The sequence below is a fragment of the Panthera uncia genome, chromosome A2 (assembly GCF_023721935.1).
Source record: "Panthera uncia isolate 11264 chromosome A2, Puncia_PCG_1.0, whole genome shotgun sequence".
NCBI lineage: Eukaryota > Metazoa > Chordata > Mammalia > Carnivora > Felidae > Panthera > Panthera uncia.
In genome coordinates, this window is record NC_064816.1 from 141,789,965 (window position 1) to 141,809,719 (window position 19,755).

Here is a 19,755-nt window from a genome sequence, read left to right on the forward strand (position 1 = left end):
CCTTCCCTTATGTTCATCTGTTTTGTCTCCTAAAGTCCTCATATGAATGAAGTCATATGATATTTGTCTTTCTCTGACTAATTTCACTTAGCATAATACCCTCCAGTTCCATCCACGTAGTTGCAAATGGCAAGATTTCATTCTTTTTGATTGCCGAGTAATACTCCATTGTGTGTGTGTGTGTGTGTGTGTGTGTGTGTGTGTGTGTGTATACACCACATCTTCTTTATCCATTCATCCATCAATGGACATTTGGGCTCTTCCCATACTTTGGCTATTGTGGATAGTGCTGCTATAAACATGGGGGTGCATGTGTCCCTTCAACACAGCACACCTGTATCCCGTGGATAAATACCTAGTAGTGCAATTGCTGGGTCGTAGGGTAGTTCTATTTTTAGTTTTTTTGAGGAACCTCCGTACTGTTTTCCAGAGTGGCTGCACCAGCTTGCATTCCCATCACCCTCAAATCTTTCTCACATTCAGAATCTTTTTGACTTCCCTCTTCTGGTACCAACTGAGGAAACTATTCTTTTAAAGGGTTCACCTGATTGACCCAGGCCCATCTGGATAGTCCCCATATCTTAAAGTTAACTGAGTTAGGACCGTAACTGCATCTGCAAAATCCCTTCAGAGCAGTATCTAGATTAGTGACTGAACCAGTACCTAGATTAGTATTTGACTGAAGTCCAGGAGATGGGATTCTTGGGAATTATCTTTAGAATCTTGATAACCATAAGGAAATAGAATTACCCAGTTAACCTGAGATAGGGTCTGGAAATACACTCTCGACAGTATTGAATCAAATAATTTAATTATTACTTTATTCCTGTTTTTTAATGTGTTTTTATTTGTTTTTTAATGTTCATTTATTTTTGAGACAGAGAGAGACAGAGCATGAACGAGGGAGGGTCAGAGAGAGAGGGAGACACAGAATCTGAAGCAGGCTCCAGCCTCTGAGCTGTCAGCACAGAACCCGACGCGGGGCTCAAACTCACGGACTGCGAGATCATGACCTGAGCCGAAGTCGGACGCCCAACCAACTGAGCCACCCAGGCACCCCTTTAATGTGTTTTTAAAGAAATATATGTGTATGGTTTATTTTTTAATGTACGTATTTTGGGGGTGCACATCGCCACATTTCTTATGGATGTATGATCAAAAATGTTGCCAAGGCTATTTTGGGATATGTTTTGTTTCAGGGGCCTGTGAATGTCCAAGTGTTAAGATGTAGGTGTGAAGTTAGACATGGGTGTGTTGGGGGGGGGGGGGTTGGTGATGGCAGGCGAAGACAGGCAAGAGGCTGAGATTGTGTTAAGTACAGAGGAACAGTTTATTCTTGTTTATGATGTATTCACAGACCTTTGAGGATGAGAATCATTTTGCTTGCTATTTTCTGTTGACAAGTCCAGAAGTTCAAACACCCCGGGATTCTTTGTGTGTAATTTATGAGCAGTATTGGGGAACGTTTCTAAACATAGGGGCATTTTAGAGTATGCTGGATCTCCATCACCAGAATGCTGTATCCCCAGTGTGAAGAGGTTGAACTTCTCAAAGCTTCTGGTGCACAATTTCCATGTGCTATGGCCCGCCAGATGCACGGGATGTCTGGTATGCAGGCTGAGCCCGTGGGCCCAGCCGGCTGCTGATCCAGAAGCCTGGGCTTACAAAAGGTTGCCTCAGGACTGAGAAGGTGTGGAAAGGACTAAAAGGATCATGGAGGGAAATGAATGAAGGCTGCCGATCAATCTCTCCAATTTTAACATTTTACCCAAAGGACAGTCTTACGAAAAGTCTGGATTTCTGGTGAAGAGAGTACAAACGGTTTTAGCCTTTAGGAAGAACATATACAGAAATATGAGAACCTCACAAAAAAGCAGAAAATTTTAGATGCTAAATATTTCTCTCTTTGTCCAAGAACATTTTGGTTTTCCCCGTCTTGAAATTCTGGCCAAAAAATGGAGGAAAGGAGGACATCGCCCAAATGTTTCTTTTAAATTGTCCCAGAACTTCAGAAAATGGTCAGAAAATGTAATCACATTATTGGAGCAAAAAGAGAGAAGTCCATGGAGAAGGCATTTAGTAACTGCACTGATAGAGCATGAAGACATGCGGCTTGTTAAGCTTTGGAAAGTAGGACACAGGAGGAAAGAGGCTGTGTGGAAGAAATTAGTATTGCTTATTAATTGTGATGTCTTTAAAGCATAACACATTTTACATCCTTCAACTAACAAAGTTATTTTTCTCTGTGAAGGACAACTCTAAGGATGCTGATAATAGTTTACAGATGTTCTTTTATAGCTAAAGTTTCCGCTTAAAAAAAATCTTTCCCCTCGTGTATTCATTCACTCAGAAATATTTGATGAGAACCTGCCATGTGCATTGATCTAGGTGCTAGGAATACAGCTGTGAACAGAACACACAAGGTCTCTCCTGTCATGGAGCTGATATTCTAGTGTGAAGGAGGTGGGAAATAAATAGTTACATTGCATACATGACACATAAAGTGGTAAATAAGATAATGTTAGACAGTGGTAGGTGCAAACATAAAGAAATGAAATAGAATGAAGTGATGGATGACCAACCAGTTTGCTGTTTTAGATTGGTGGCCAGAGAAGACCTCTCTGAAGAGACGACATTTGAACAGTGATCTAAATGACAAGGAGGGGCTGGTCATGAAAAGATCAGAAATGCATAGCACTCTAGATGGAGAAAACAGGTGGTTCCAAGGTTCCCAAGATGGTAACAAGTTAGCGTCAGAGGAAGAGAAAGAAACCCTGCGTGGTTGGAAGTCAGGGGCAAACAGAAAAGTGGAACAAGATAAAGTTGGACCAGTGAGCAGAACCTAGATCTTCTAGGCATGGAAGGTCAGTGTAAGAAATTTGGATTTTAGATGAGATGGGAAGCCGATGGGAGGTTCTAAACAAGGAAGTGATTGTTTCTGTTTCTTTAGGGGGCAGTTTTAGTAATTCAGGTGAACAATGGTAGCTTGAACTAGGATACCAGTGACTAAGGGCGAATAGAGTGGATTAGGGGTACATAGGGGAAGTAGAGTCAACAGAACTGTGTGGTATTTTTTTATGGGGGACATAAGAGAAACAAAGGAATCCAAGCTCTCTCCTCTGTTACTGGCTCAGGCACTGGGCAGATGGTGATGCTATTCAGTGAGACAGGTAGGCTGGGAATAAGAAGTGTGGCAGTCTGTGTCACTTCCCTCTCCAACAGCTGTTCTCTTCCTCCTTGCTAACAGAGCCCTGACTTTGTTGAGGGTGACAATATGTCCAGCTCCAAGTGATGAATCATGATCAGTACAATTCAATTATAATAATCCCATTCTCTTTTGCTAGATACTCAATTTCCCCATCTCCTTTGCAGCCAGGAATGATTCATTTCTGGCTAATGAGACCTAAGAGAAAGCCTTCTGGGGACAAATTTGGCTATCTTGAGCACCATCACGATGCCTGGAGTCACAGCAGCCATCTTGTGACTACAAAATAAAAGACAGGATAATTAAAGGCCAACATGTTAAGGATAGTGACAGGAAAAAAGAGAAACTACCTAGGTCCTTGATGGTGTAGTTGAGCAGCTGAATCAACACCAGAAATAACCTATTTCCAGACATCTCTTTATGAAAAAAGTAAAACTCTATTTAAGCCTCTTGGGGTTGTTTGATTCAAGAAGATTAAGAGAAAGAATCAAGACTTCTCTTTTGGCCGTACTCAGTTTGAGATGCCTATTAGATATCCATGTGGAAGTGACTGTCTAAATTATTCCCTTCAACATTGGAAAAAAAAAAACATTTCTAGGTATTTTTATCTTTTCGTATTGCTATAAAACAAGAAAATGTGAAAAAATAATTACAAAAGTGAACAAAGTTGCAATGACCATGAGGGAGTTCAAATTAGAGGCTGACATCAGTACATGAAACTGACTTCCCTAGTACTGGCAGGTTAGCAAGGCTGAAGTTATTAAAACTGGAAAGCCGGGGCAATGAAGAAAGCTCAGTCTGAGGACAAGTTAGGTCTCTGCATTTCCCAGTACTTTCCATCACCTTGGTGGGGAAACACTGTTCTAGACTAGAGTACTATTTCTATTAAGATACCTTCTCACCTACATATCATGGTGTTCATGCATTGCTTTATTTCTTCTTATTCTTCAAATAACCTAATGAAAATTCCCTCGCTAACTTAGCCGGGGAACCTAAAGTAGGCCAAATTGAGCTTTTAGCACAGTTTCTGGTTGCTGATAAAAATCAGTATCTACAAACCCAATTGCACCTATTTCCATTAGAGCTATCACCCAAAACTAGATCACCAGCTTTACAGATTGAAAGATTGCCAGCCCACATATATTTTTTCTCTTAAACACTTCATTGTATGCTGGATGGTTTAGACTCCATCTATAGAAAAGAACAGTATTTTTTTTTTTTTTGCCAGCAGCCTATCAGAAATAGCTATTGATTTTGTGTGTGTGGACAAGTAACTGAGTCTGCAAAATTGACTTCTCAAGATAAGCGTCTTGTATTCTGCCCATACCATGAGTCTCTGTTCTCCTGAGGTTAATTGGCTCATCATATTCCATTTCCATGGTCTCTAGTTCCATCACTATGCTTGGGATTTTTGTCCCTACACCTTTCACTTTGTTTTCCCATAATTTATTACAACCCACATTTTTTTAAACAGTTTTGGATCTGCATTAATTTTTAAGTCCCCGGAGGAACACTATGTTCCCAAACATTATGTTCTGCACTCTCATGCTCATACCACTTCGTGTAGTGCCAGACACCTCCTGGGATCTCAAAAAATGTTGTTTCTTTTTAAAAGATAGGCGATTACCATGGGCTGCCCATAAAATGTCTTTCTCAGTTGAGTTACTGAGTTTGTTAGTCTCTCTTCATCGCTATAAAAGCACAGGTGAATGTTGACTGGTCTTACTGGAGTGTTGGGAAAAAATGATGAGAAGCATCAGGAATGGGAAGGGCTTTCTTTCAAAATATGAAATGTTAGGGAGATGATAGTGTCATTCTTACCAAGCAGGCTTCAGCTCAAGTGGAGCTCACTCCACGGATAGATGCTGTTCATCAATATTGAAAAGAATGGCTGTCCAGCAGGATCCCCTTCTGCTGGTGGGATCTACTGCCGACAGAACTTCTTTTCAAAGATTCCAAAGATCTGCTATACCCACAAATTCCGTCTTCTCTCAGCTTCTCAGCTGTATCTAGAACACTTCAATGCTTTTCTACATTGCAGATTTGAACCTCCCTCTGGATTCTTCTAAAGTTGTTTGAAGCAGAGGAATAGGACCATGGACAGAGGAATAGCCTTCCAATCCCTGATGCAGCAGGAAAGTGAACTCTTCCTGCCAAGAATCCCGGAGAGGGGTCTTTAAATGCATAAACTCTTCTTTATTCAAGGGTCACTTTCTCCTTTTCTAATTTCCCTTTGGAGTGGCACGGTTTCTTCTGGAAACATTGGCTCCCTCTACCAACTCTATGCTCCTGAAACACAAACAGAATACTCACTTCTTGCAGATGCAGCTCTTAAAATACTTTAAAATACTTCCATCATAAAATATTTCAAACAGACAGAAAAATATAGAAAATAGTTTACCAAACATCTGTGTATAAAACACTCAACAGATCTTAATGTCTGCTTATTTGCTTTAGGGGTTTTGTTTGTTTGTTTGCTATAAAAAGTCTTACAAGTAGTTTAAACCCATTATCTACTCCCGATCTCATTCATTTCTCTATTTTCCCTCCTTTCCTCTTTTCTGAAAAGTAATCACTACCTGGAAGTTCCTATAAATCATTCCCATGCATGTTTTTTATACTTTTATATTATACGTATATATTCATAAACAATATATAGTATGCTTTGTATTTGTAAATTGTAAAGGAATACTATATCACCCTGTACATAATATTCTGCAATGCATTTTTAGTCATTGTTACTTAAAAAAAATTTTTTTTTAATGTTTATTTATTTTTAAGAGAGAGAGACAGAGCAAGAGCTGGGGAGGGGCAGAAGGAGATAAAGAATCTGAAGCAAGCTCCAGGTTCTGAGCTGTTAGCATAGAGCCCGACGCGGGGCTCAAACTCCTAAACCGTGAGATCATGACCTGAGCTGGAGTTGGATACCCAACTGACCGAGCTACCCAGGTGTCCCTAGTCATCATTTCTTTTTAGATTGATTCACATTGTAACCTGAAGAACTAATTCATTAAATATACCTGTTGTATATTATTCCCTTGTTTGAAATACACAAATTACTTATCCACTTCCTGCATTATGGATGTGTGAATTGTTTTCAGTGTGTTGTTATTTGCTATAATAAACAATACTGCAATTAACATTTAAATACCTATCTCCTGGTGCACACCATGTGACAGTTTTTCTAGGCCACAGGTTCTCAACCTTGGTGTTATTGACATTTTGGACTGAATAACTCTTTGCTGTGGGGTAGGATATTTAGCAGCACTGCTCACCTCTACCCCAAAGGTACCAGTAGCACCCCACCCCCACGCAGGTGTGACAACCGAAATGTCTTCAAATATTGCCAAATATTTCCCAGGAGGCAAAATCACCCTGGTTGAGAACCACTAATCTAGAGAACAGAGAAACTGCTGGGTCTTAGGATTTAGATAAATACATATCACCACTTTGCTTTCTAAGTGTCCCGTTTCTCCACATCTTACTAATTTTTGGTATTTTCAAATGTTAAAATGTTTGCCTATTTATAGTTATGAAATGGTAGCTTTTTATTATTTAATATTGTTTTCCCTTCATTTCTAGTGAGACTGAACATCTTGTATATCTATTGGCCATTAGGATTTCTTTTCTGTGAATTGCTTATTTATATTCTTTGTCAATTTTTCTTTCTAGTTGTTTCTTTTTCTTATTGCTTTGCAGTTCTTTATAATTTTTGAACATGAATATCTCGGTTGTTGTATGTCTGAAAAAATATCTTCTCTCTTTGTTGGTGATATATTTTTATTTTGAGGTAGTAAAATTATTCACCTTTTCCTTGATGATTTTATCCTTTTGTGCTTTATTTAATAAGTTCTTCCTATCACAAGGGTATAAATATAATCTCTTATATTTTTCCTAGAGGTATTAAATTTGACTATTCAAATTTAGGTCTTTAAACCAACTTAAAATCTTGTAATGTGAAATAGAAAAAATATGTATAAATATTCCAACACATATTTATTAACTAACTCATTTTTTAATCCAGGTTTGTTATGCTGCCTCTGGTTTTAAATTTTAGTTACTTGGGGGCGGCAACTGGGTGGCTCAGTCAGTTAAATGTCCAACTCTTGATTTTTGGCTCATGTCATGATCTCACAGTCCGTGGGTTCGGGTCCCTGCTTGGGCTCCACACTGACAGTGCAGAGCCTGCTTGGGATTCTCTCTCTCTCACTCTCTCTCTCTCTCTGCCCTTCCCCCACTCAAACATTCTCTCTCAAAATAAATAAATAAACTTAAAAAAAAAAAAAGAAAGAAACCTATGTGGAATTGTGTTAGAGTAGAGATAGGATAGGTAAGTTTTCTTCTCACTTAAAAATGTACAAAAGAAGACGACTTGCCCTTCCTATCTTTGTACAGAGTTGGAGGAGAAAGTGATGGCTGAAACAGTGGCAGCCATCTTGCCACCCTGAGAGGACAAGCTAGAGCCTAGCACACTGAGAATGGCTAGGCAGGGAGATGAAAAGTCCTTAGGTCTCGGAGGTGTCATTGTGCTGCTGAATTAGCCAATACTGAAACCGCCTACCACTGGACATCCTGTGACGTGAAATAATAAACCTGTTATTGTTTAAGCCACTCTAAGTTGTATATTCCCTCACTTGTTGGCAAAGACATTTCCACCTACTATAATCAGTTTTGACCTTTACTGTTTACATGAACTCAGTGACCATTGTTGCGTGTTACCTAATCAGGTTGGGATTTTAAAAATTGGGTTTGCACTGAAATCAAACATTAACTTTAGAAGAAATGTCTTCTTCATTTTAATGAATATTCCAATTCATGAGTATGCTATATGTCTCCATGTATTAAATCTCAGTTAATTTGTTCCATAAAAAATTACTATACATGGGGTGCCTGGGTGGCTCAGTCAGTTAAATGTCGTACTTTGACTCAGGTCATAACCTCACGGTTTTTGAGTTTAAGCCCACGTCGAGCTCTATGCTGACAGCTCAGAGCCTGGAGCCTGCTTCAGATTCTGTGTCTCCCTCTCTCTCTGCCCCTCCCCTGCTTGTGCTCTGTCCCTCTCTCTCAAAAACAAATAAACATTAAAAAAAATTTTTTTAAATTTCTATACATAATGTCAACATTGTATTTATAGATAAAAATCCACATCTGTATTACATTTATTCCTAGGTACTTCATCGCTTATTTCTATTAAAACTATTAAAACTGGTTTCTTAAATATCATGGGTGATAAATACTGAGATATAGGATTGCAACTGAATTGTATTTCTTCATCTTATACCCTGCAGCTTTGCTGAGTTGTCTTTGTAATTCTAACATTTTTTTAGTATGGTCTGTTTGATCCTCCTTATAGACAATCATATTACCCAGGTAAAGAGAGCTTGTCTTTTCTTTTCCCATACTGTGGTAATAGAGATGTCACAGAGGCAGTCATGAGGGCTCTGTGCCCTTCCTTGTCTTCCTGCCAGACCATTCCCTCACATAAGGCCCATCTTCAGGCAGTGGCGAGGGTTTTTTTTAGCCTCTTTAATAAGCGACTTTGTGTTGGGTGGCGGGGGGGGGGGGCGGTTCTCAGTCTAGCCCCTGTTTTGGGGTGGGTTTTTTTTTTGGTTGTTGTTATTGTTTTAAAGTGTATTTATTTATTTATTTTTGAGAGAGAGAAAGAATGCAAGTGCATGAGTTCACATGAGCAGGGGAAGGGCAGAGAGAGAGGAAGAGAGAGAGAATCCTGAGCAGGCTTTGCACTGTCAGCACAGAGTCTGACACAGGGCTTGATCCCATGAATCCCAAGATCATGACCTGAGCAGAAATCAAAAGCAGGTTACTCAACTGACTGAGCCACCCAGATGCCCCTAGCCCCTGTTTTGAAACTACCATTAGATGGGGCGCCTGGGTGGTTCAGTCCATTGGGCATCTGACTTTGGCTCAGGTCATGATCTCGCATCTTGTGAGTTCGGGCCCTGCGCTGGGCTCTGTGCTGACCGCTCGGAGCCTGGAGCCTGCTTCGGGTTCTGTGTCTCCCTGTCTCTGTCCCTTCCCAGCCAACACTCTGTGTCTCTCTTTCTCTCTTTCTCTCAAAACTAAATAAAACATTAAAAATTTAAAAAAGAAAGAAAGAAAGAAACTACCATTGGTAGTTTCCAACAGAAAACCTGGTTCTGGCTGGTTGCGGTTCTGGCTCCCACACACTTTCCTCACTTTTAGTCTCCCTAACCCTGTAGAGATCCCATTCCAGCCTCCTCTGCCTCAGATCTGGAGCCCAAAAGGCCCATGTCTTCAGTCTCATTTATTGCTCTCCATTCTTAGTTCCTAGAAGATTTTATCTTTTGGGCCAACTGTTTCTTTTAACCTTTCTCTTTTATATTTTATTTTATGGGTTTACTTATTTATTTTTCAATATTTTTTTAATGTTTATTTATTTTTGAGAGAGAGAGAGACAGAGCATGAACAGGGGAGGGACAGAGAGAGAGGGAGGCACAGAATCCGAAGCGGGCTCCAGGCTCTGAGCTGGCAGCACAGAGCCCAAAGCAGGGCTTGAACTCATGGACCCTGAGATCATGACCTGAGCTGAAGTCAGACGCTCAACCGACTGAGCCACCCAGGCGCCCTTCTCTTTTATATTTTAGAGACCATTCTTTGTGTTTAGAGCTGAGAAAGTCCCTCCAAGGTTAATGTACAATAATGCTTCCTTGACCAGAAATCATGATTCCAAATGTCTATTTTGTAAAGAATTACAGAACTAGCTTCTACCCCTGCTGATACCACACGTAGCAATTATTATCAAATATAATACTACCCAGAATTTTCAGTGTCCTTCACCCCCTCATGCTTTGTGAATGCTACAGTGTCTGTGTTCCTCAACTGAGTATGGGAAATGGGGATAAATACTATTTTCTGCACCTGAGAAAACTGAGGTTTCTTGCTTAATTGTGGCCAAGAAGAACCAGACAGAATTGCAAGACTGTGAGTTTCTCCAAAGGGAGGGCTGTGCCTTGTTCATCTTGTACCTCAGACAAAATGACGCTCAATGAAAGTTGTTGAGCTGAGCAAACTCAACCCTAGGCCCATGCCTAGCTTTATTCCACAGGATGTCTCATGATTTGAAGAGACTCCTTAATATCTAGGCAATGCTGACTTAAAAAGGGAGGAAAGGAAGGACAAGAATCAGAGCAACAAGAGCTGATTTTAAGCAAAGTGAATGAAAAGGAATTGTCAATGGCATTTCATCTAGAAAGTGAATTTTGATTGAGATTTAGGTTTTTATACTAACCTCCTTGTATAAACTAGCTTAGTATGTAAATATAATCAAAATAGCATTCATTAAAATTGCAAAACTTATTTATTAAAATATGTAAAACAGCCAGCTGCAGCAGTAGTGATTAAGAAGTATAAAAATAAATTATTTTGCCAACAAGTATTTATTGCATTCCTACTACGTGCCAGCATTGTATAGGGAGTTGGAATACAAAGATAAATGACACAGTCCTTGTACAGCTAACCATATAGTTAGGCCAAGTGATGGGCAAATACATAATCCAAATATGATGGGATAAGCTCCCTAAAAGAGGGTTAGTTCAGGGGCACCTGGGTGGCTCAGCCAGCCAAGCGTCCCACTTCGGCTCAGGTCATGATCTCACGGTTCATGGTTCGAGCCCCACATTGGTCTCAGGGCTGACACCTCAGGGCCTGGAGCCTGCTTCGGTTTGTGTCTCCCTCTCTCTCTGCCCCTCCCCTGCTCATGCTCTGTCTGTCTCTCTCCCAAAAATGAATAAAGATTAAAAACAATTTTTTTAAAAAGAGCATTAGTTCAAAGAGATATTTGCACACCTGTGTTCACAGTGGCATTATCCACAGTAGCCCGGAAGTAGAAGCAACCCAAACGTCCATCAACAGATGAGTGAATAAACAAAATGTGTCATGTGCATACAGTGGATTATTCCGGTTTAAAAAGCAACAAAATTCTGATACATGCTCTAACATGGAACTTTGAGGATATACTGAGCGAAATAAGCCAGTTACAAAAACACAAATACTATATGATTTCACTTACATGATGTACCTAGAATAGTCAAATTAATAAAAACAGAAAGTAAAATGGTGGTGACTCCGACCTTGGGGTGAGGGGTAGTTGGCGGGGGGCGGGATTGCAGGGAGGGAGTTCTTTAATGAGCATTGAGTTCAGTTTTTCAAGATGGAAACATTCTAGAGATTGGATGCACAACAGTGTAAATAGGGTTAACACTATTGAACTTTGCACTTAACAATGGTTAAGGTAGTTGGGGCACCTGGGTAGCTCAGTCGGTTGAGCGTCCAACTTCCGCTCAGGTCATGATCTCATGGTCTGTGAGTTCCAGTCCTGCATCAGACTCTCTGCTGTTAGCGAGGACCCTGCTTTGGATCCTCTGTCTCCCCCATCCCCCACCTCCCGTACCTCCTCTGCTCTGCTCGTGCTCTCTCTCTCAAAAATAAACACACACTTAAAAAATTGTTAAGGTGGTAAATTTTATGTTACGTGCAATTTACTACATTTTTGTTTAAAGTCTAAAAAAGTATTAGCTTCATGAGGGTAGGGGCCTGTTTTGTATGCTCTTAAATTTCTAGCATCTAACAGAACGCCTGATGCATAGTAGGCTCTTAAATATTTGACCTTCCTCTGGCTTCTCCTCCCCATCCAACATCCTACGCAACACGGCAAAGGCCAGGTCCTCTGTGAGCCAATTCAGCAAACAAAGGCACTTCTCTCCTTAGGGCCCCAAAGGGGAAGAATTTCAAATATTTGTGATTTGATATTTGTCCTGGTCACACCAACCATTCTTTACTTCTCAATTATGCTTATCTGAGCTCTTTGGCATTTAAATTTCCTAAAGATAGATACTGTTTCTACATCCCAAAACAGAATTGTGATGGACTTTGTTAAGAAAAAAAAAAAAAACGTGGAAAGATGTCTGTGAAATGAAATCATTATTAGGCCAATGTACAAACCGGCTCTGGAGCCTCGCTTGCAGGGCACGGGAGGAAGGATGAGGTAATTAGCATATATTTGTAGAGTTCTGCTGCCTGTTCCCCCCCCTTCACTGGCCCCATCTGATTCCAGTTGCTTAGTTTATTCTTTTGTGTTTGGTTTTTTTTTCACTTGGTCAAAAATAGAGAGACCCAAAAAAAAAAAAAAAGTTTCCTTGAACTTATTGGAGCTTTTCTTTTTTCCTCATGTATTTGGTTTCCCATTTGCCATGATCCTTCTTCCTGCCACCTGCTTCTTTCTCTGTTTTTCCTACCTTTCCCAATGAGGGCTTTTCCCTGTGTTCTATAACCCTGGCTTTGTGCCTGGTACCCATGAAGGACAGGTGAGTGTGGTATTTAGTTACAGCACAAACATGGAGCCTGCCCGAGGGCCTGAGGGATTTGCATCAAGGAACTTCCCGTTTCTGGCCCGGGCACCGGACAGCGCTCCCTGTTGGTGCTGACTTTACCCCGGCCCCGGGCATGCATGTTGCAAGGTTTCAAGCGTAGAACAGAAGTGCCATGGCTAAAGCTGGAAAAGAAGCCCGGAGGAGAAAGGCTTCAGGGTTATCTTTCTTCTGTCTCCTCAAGCTAGTAGGGTGGAAAAAAGTGCAGACCAGAGTCACCCCAGACCTTCTTGGAGACAGGGTCAATCATAGAACCAAGCGAGGTTTCCAGGCCTGGAGGGTTGATCATGTTACTTTTAAAATGCGATCATTACAGGCGCTTGAGTGGCTCAGTCGGTTAAGCGTCCGACTTCGGCTCAGGTCATGATCTCGCGGTCTGTGAGTTCAAGCCCCGCTTTGGGCTCTGTGCTGACAGCTCAGAACCTGCAGCCTGCTTCAGATTCTGTGTCTCCCTTTCTCTCTGCCTCTCCCCAACTCACACTGTTTCTCTCTCTCTCTCAAAAATAAAATAAACATTTAAAAAAAAACCTGAGGAGCGCCTGGGTGGCTCAGTCGGTTGAGCGTCCGACTTCGGCTCAGGTCACGATCTCACGGTTCGTGAGTTCGAGCCCCGTGTCGGGCTCTAGGCTGATGGCTCAGAGCCTGGAGCCTGCTTCCGATTCTGTGTCTCCCTCTCTCTCTGCCCCTCCCCCGTTCATGCTCTGTCTCTCTCTGTCCCAAAAATAAATAAACGTTAAGAAAAATAATAAAAAATTAAAAAAAAAAATTTAAAAAAACCTGAAAATGCAATGTTTAAATAGCTGTTGCTGTGATAGACACTATTTGAAGTGCTTTTCAATATTAACTCATTTAACCCTTTAAATATTAACTTATTTAAGCCCCACAACAACCCTGTGAACTGGGAACTGCTATTGCCTGAATTTTATGGATGAGGAAACTGAGGCTCAGAGAGGTTAAGCGATTTGCTCAAGGTCCCAAAGCTAATAAGTGGTAGCATCAGGATCTGAATCCAGACAGCCTGGTTCCTGAATCCATGCTTTGAGCCACCATATAGGTAACATACCCTCGCTTTTTGAAAGTATACATTACACCACTTCCCTTTTACAGAAGACCTACATTAGTACTTGTTTTTGCTAACCAAAAGAAATCCGAAGAGGATTTTTGCTTTTACGCAGAAAAGCCCAGCAGGTTCAGCGTTTGTTTTGCGCGGAGCTCGACCAGAGGCAGTGCACGCCCTGAGCAGCGTGAGTGGCCCCGCCAAGCTCCTTCCCCACGAACTACACCCAGCGTCTCCGCATCGAGCCACCAGAGCTGTGAACTGGGTCTGGGAGCATCTGCGTTTTATCTCAATTTATTTTGTGCACCTGTTAGCAAGATGTGTCCTGAGGTATCAGGAAAAGCCTAAGAGGGGTTATTTCTTATAAATTGATGGTAATAGCTTCTCTGCTTCATGCCATTTCAGCTTTTATGAAAGGATTTGTAGGAATGCTCCACTTTTGTATTGTGGGGGGCACCTGCACTATACTGCCTCTCTGGTTTATGTCCAGTCTCCCAGGATTTCCTTTGGAGATGTCATGACCGATTTTATAGAATATCTTCTCCCCGGTATAACACCCTCTGGTAGGAGCTGGGCAATGTGTGTATCCCTCTGAAATTTCTGCGCAGATCTTGGGATACCTGCCAGCAATCACGTGTTCACAGGCTCCATCCTGCAGGAGACATAAGAACCAGACCTCCTCCCTTTCCTCTGGAGATCAGGGCATAAGAAAGCGATCTGCACTCATACAAACTTTAAGAAAGAAAAATTTTAGCATATGTTTACTAAAGATAAAATGTCATGGGGCACCTAGGTGGCTCAGTCGGTTAAGTGTCCAACTCTTGATTTCGGCTCAGGTCATGATCTCACAGTTGGTGGGATCGAGCCCCATGTTGGGCTCTGTGCCGGCAGCGTGGAGCTTGCTTGGGATTCTCTCTCTGTCCCTCCCCTGCTTACATGGGTGCACGCGCTCATGCACACACTCTCTCCCAAAATAAATAAATAAACTTAAAAAATAAATGTCATACTATGTCACACCTTGTATGAAGTGCTTACCTCCCAACCCCCATAAGCGATGATATTACCCTGGGATCTGTCCCCAGTTGGGGTGCGTTCTCGGGGAGCTGTCCCCACCTTCTCTACCCAGACCCTCATGAACAGCATCATGAATTTTTTAGATGGTTGGCTGGACTTGGGAGTGACGTTCAGAGCTATAGCACAGATCTTCCAGTGAGTGTAACAAACTGGTCTGGAGAGAATCCCATGACTTTGGCCTCTTTGCCCTGGAAGACCATGCTGTGGCCCTGAATACCTGCAGATCCTCTGACCTCCCCTATCTCCCTCTGGCTGTGCCCCAAACGGCTTTCCCTGGTAAAAGCTGGATTCGCAGAGAAGGAAGCTTCACAGGAAGTTAGCATGAGTTTGGCTTTCTGCTGTCCTCATGAACTCTGACCTATGTTGAAGGACTGGGTCTCGTTGTTGCACAGAGAGAGACTTGTCTCTGGCCTCTTCCATGACTACTACGAGCTTCCCACCCATAGATCCAGGGCCTCTGCCCATTCTCCATCTCCAAAATGTGTGTCCTGAATCTTCCTCCTATTGAGCCCTGGTTCTAATCTGACTGGACCTGCCTAGAAAGTGAATCCCTATTAACAAATTAGTTGGTAACATCCGAGGCAGGGGCTCTCCTCTACATATTGCATTTGTATCTTAATAGGAATACTCAAAACCAAAAAGTTAAAAAAAAAAAAAGATTGAGTATCTAGGGGTGGAATGTCAGACTCCTTTACACAGAGATCTGGGGGGCTGGTGTCCCGTAGGTCTCCCCACATTTGTATATGCACCTAAAACTGGCCCTCATGTCAATATCAGGTCCACGGACATCCTCAAATCCAGAATAAAAACATTTACTTTGCAGCAACAACTATCTCTCTTTGAGTGTGTTCTTAGGATTCTCCAGATCCTAGGACCCAGAACAGGGCATGCGAGGGAATTCAGCTTATTGGCAATTGGAGCACAGTCCTTTGTCAAGTGGGGTATTTCCTCTGACATCACTGGACTGCTTGTCAGCTCCAGAGTAGGTCTTTGCCAGGAAAACCTGAATTGAAGAGGAGGCTTGGCCTTGGGGAAGCGAGCCTGTGTCCTGGTGGGCTGGGTGCCTCTATCAGAGGCACTAACTCCCTGAGGGGAGGGAATCCAAGAGGGAAACAAAAAAAGGTGTAAACAGTGGAGCTAAAGCAGCTGGCTCTGCCTGGGTGGCACTTTTGAACTGGTGGAACAGTGACAGCCCCAGTCCCGCCTATACCATCAGAAGCTGTGGGTCTTCTGTGCCCACCCTGCCTGTCTTCTCCCACCCACTCCTTCCCCCTTCCCTCCCTGTTCCCATGAAGACCAACCTAGGTGACACCTGTTTGCAAAACCTTTGTACTTCTTCTTTGATCCCTTTCCTCAAAATATTCTCAACCTTCCCTCCTCCAATGCCAGACTGTTGGCATCTGTCTCCCATCTTGCGCAGCCTGCGATCCCTGGCTAACCGTGGTTTTATAATTGTCTCTGGTTAAAGTTTAAATAGATGGGTTTCAGCCCGAGAGAAAAGTGTAAACAAGCCCTTTCTGCAGTCCTTCAGAACTGCTGACTTCCAGTGCTTTCGAATTCTGTGCTACGATATTCATTCAGCTCCGCCCTAACCAAAGAACTGAGAGCCACCACTGGGCTTTCTGAGATGTGAGAGCCACTCTGAAACCTTTGAGAGGCTTTTAGATAATCTGCACTTTTCTTTTAACTCAATTAAGCCATCAGGATCCAATTCCTACTCTAGGATGTGTGTCTGGTGTATCAGAGAGAGAACGGTGAAGCAATCTTCATTGGCTGGCCGCTGAAGAAAGGAAGGAAGTGAAAGGAATTGTCATTTCCTTGCTGGAATTTTTTTTTGGTGGGGGGGGGAGGGGGAGGGAGGAGGGGATTGTATGTGTTGCCCCAGGTTTTTGAGTTGATGAGGCTGTCTTAGGAATCATGAGAATGGGATTGTTCTTGGCCCGTGTGGAAGAAAGAGGGCAGCTCGGGTTTGAGCTGATGATTCAGGCATATATCCACTTCATTTTGTGTGTTTCTTCAGAAGTAAACAGGCCATTGTTTTGAGTCTTGGTTAAGAATATTGATTTTCGGGGCGCCTGGGTGGCTCGGTCGGTTAAGTGTCTGACTTCAGCTCAGGTCATGATCTCGCGGTCCGTGAGTTCGAGCCCCGCGTCGGGCTCTGTGCTGACTGCTCAGAGCCTGGAGCCTGTTTCGGATTCTGTGTCTCCCTCTTTCTCTGCCCCTCCCCTGTTCATGCTCTGTCTCTCTCTGTCTCAAAAATAAATAAACATTAAAAAAAATTTTTAAGAATATTGATTTTCTATATTTTTCAATTTTGTGTACTTTGTGTACTTGTGATCTGGTGTCAGGATGAATTCAGCAATACTTTTGGATGTTTTTGTCAAGGATTTGATTGGAACCTTGCCTTCCCCCTACTCAAAAACCTTCAATAATTCCCCATTTCAGTTTCAGGCTCCTATTCAGAGCCTTCCATGGCCTGGCTCCAACCCACCTTCACCTTCCACTATTCCAACCATGCACTGACTTCCCTGAACTTTCCACCCAGCTCCTGTAACATGTTCCCTCACTCTGCAGTGTCCCCAAACCTTCTGTGCCTTCTCCCCACCTCCTCAGAGTCTTCTCAAAATGACACCTTCTGGTGTTCTGTGAACTTTCCCTGCTCTCCTTGCACAACCAAGCCAATCACTCCTTCCCTCAGTTCTGACTGTCCCCTTCACAGCAGCCCTTATTTCATCATCTATTGTTCAGCCTGTATTGGGTACCAGCTTCCTACACCAGCTACTTAGCTCCTTGAGTAGAGAACAGTCCATTGCAACCTCCCTTACTGCCCTGCCTCGTAGGTGGCTCATTGTCAGTGTTCAAAAATATTCAATCTTTGAGGAGCCTGGGTAGCTCAGTGGGTTAAGCATCCGACTCTTGGTTTCAGCTCAGGTCATAATCTCATGGTTCGTGGGTTTGAGCCCCACATTGGGCTTGCCACTGGCAATGCAGAGCCTGCTTAGGATTCTCTCTCTCCTTCTCGCTCTTCCCCTCCCCAACTCATGCTCTCTCAAACTAAATAGATAAATATATATATATATATATATATATATTCAATCTTTATTTTTCAACCTCTCTGAAAACTTGATGTCGATATTGTTAAAACAGCTCTTGAGAGGACCCAAGAGGAATGAAGAAAGGACTCTGGGGCCAGACAGATTTGAGTTCGAATCTAAGCTCGGTTGAGTATTAGTACCAAGATGGCTTCCTTTCCAAGCCTCATTGTCTTCATTTGTAAGATGAAGACAGTAAGGTCTCTTTATGGGTTTTTGGGAGAATCAAAATGAGATAATGCAAGTTATGAACCTAACACAGTCTGTCTTATCCTTACCATCCCTTGATGCTAAAACATTTTAAATGTTGAAACATCTTACTCTGGGACATGAATTGCATCAGTCAATTTAATAGATACGCACCACATTTTCCTGTTGCTAATACAATGTTCCTTGATACAACAGTTTCCTCTCACTCCCGCTTGTGAGTTTTTCAAAGGCTTATCTGGTAAGCAGGATCGGACTTACCTATTTATTGGTTACCTGAAGAAATCCCAGTGATGGGGAAGATGACCAGGCAGCTGCTCTGTTTTTTGCTGAGTTATTTTCACATGTTTGGGGGTGGGGGGGGGGAGGGGGCATCCTCACACCATCACAGTGGGCTCTTCATTTCCAATGTTAACTTCAAAGAGGAGAAAAGACACCTGTTAGGACACTATTCTCTTTCCCCCTCCACCAAAAGTCAATTGCTACTTTCACCCATGGGAGGGGAGCAGTGAATTCCATTCATCCATCCAACATTTATTGAGCACCTGTTATGTGCCAAGATGCTAAGACACTAAGATACTAAGATGAATCAGCCAAGGTGTATGCCTTTAAAAGTTTGGATCTAACGTGGGGTTGGGGGGGGAGGGGAGATAAGCACCTAAATGAAATAACGATGTTACAGGTATAGAAGGGCCAGGCAGCCTATCAGGAAAAGCTTCAGAGATTATTATGCTTGAGCTGAGTCTTGAAATATCAGTACGTGGTTGTCAACAATGCGGGCAACACGCTTCGGGTGGAGGAACCCCAAGTCTGGTTCCTTCCCCTCTGATGGCTTCAAATAGCCTGAAGTATCTGGCTCCACCGTCTTTACACAGTTCAGCGGTCTTCTCCTCAGTCCAGGTGACTTAAATCCTTCTCTGGCAGCAGCAGCAGCAGCACGATCAGCGCTGGTTCCAGAGAAGGAACATTAGAGGCTCTGCAGCCGCTTCTGCTGCCAGGGCCGGAAAACAGCTGGAGTCCTCTGAGCTCCCCGGGGGAGGGTGGAGGAGCTGAGCACGCATGTGTGCACATACCTGGGTCTGCGCGGGCCTGCGGAGGAGAGCGTCTGGGGGGTGCGGGCAGTGTCCGTTTGGGTAGCCAGCTACGTATTTATCTGCAGGTGTTGCCACAGGAAACAGAAGTGGATGTTCAGAAAACAAAGCGACAGCTCGGGCTCTCCTGGTCCAGCTGAAAGACTGCACAGAGAAGGGGGGAGGTTGAAACAACCTCGACCAAAACAGAGTGAAACAGAGAAGGAAGTTGCATCAGAGGAGGAAGAATGCCAGTGTCACGCTGAAGAGCCACAAATGTCACAAAACAAAAATAAAATGTGTGACTCTCAGTCTATCTAGTCGAACACTATGAAAACATTGTCTTCTTCAGAGAATTATTAAGATTACTGAAATAGTAGTGTAGCAAACGTGGAGAACGGCCGGAAAACACAAACAAAAGATTGTTACGATTTTTTTAAAGTTACGTACATCGTATTTTATTTATTTGGATTAGCAATTATAACTTTGTCTTCTACCTCCATATTCAAGTTTTTTTTTTCCCTCCAGCACTTAAAAAATATTAAAAGTGAGTTCTGAGATTGACATATTGAAGAACACTTTAAAAGTCTCGTTATTAGCACAAATTGGGAAATTTTAATGAAGATACTCTAATAATAGTGAG

General features: G+C 42.5%; 1 long non-coding RNA gene across 2 annotated transcripts; it reads right to left on the minus strand.

Annotated features, from left to right (window-relative positions):
* Positions 1-1,186: 1,186 nt before the first annotated feature.
* On the minus strand, positions 1,187-19,509 carry LOC125930906 (uncharacterized). Of its 2 annotated transcripts, none has more exons than XR_007460298.1 (3): positions 19,116-19,509; positions 18,304-18,457; positions 1,187-5,494 (listed from the first exon to the last, which is right to left on the minus strand). It is a non-coding gene; the product is annotated as an uncharacterized LOC125930906 (long non-coding RNA). The 2 variants fall into 2 exon arrangements; XR_007460299.1 differs by having other exon boundaries at positions 18,701-19,509.
* Between the last annotated feature and the right edge of the window lie 246 nt (positions 19,510-19,755).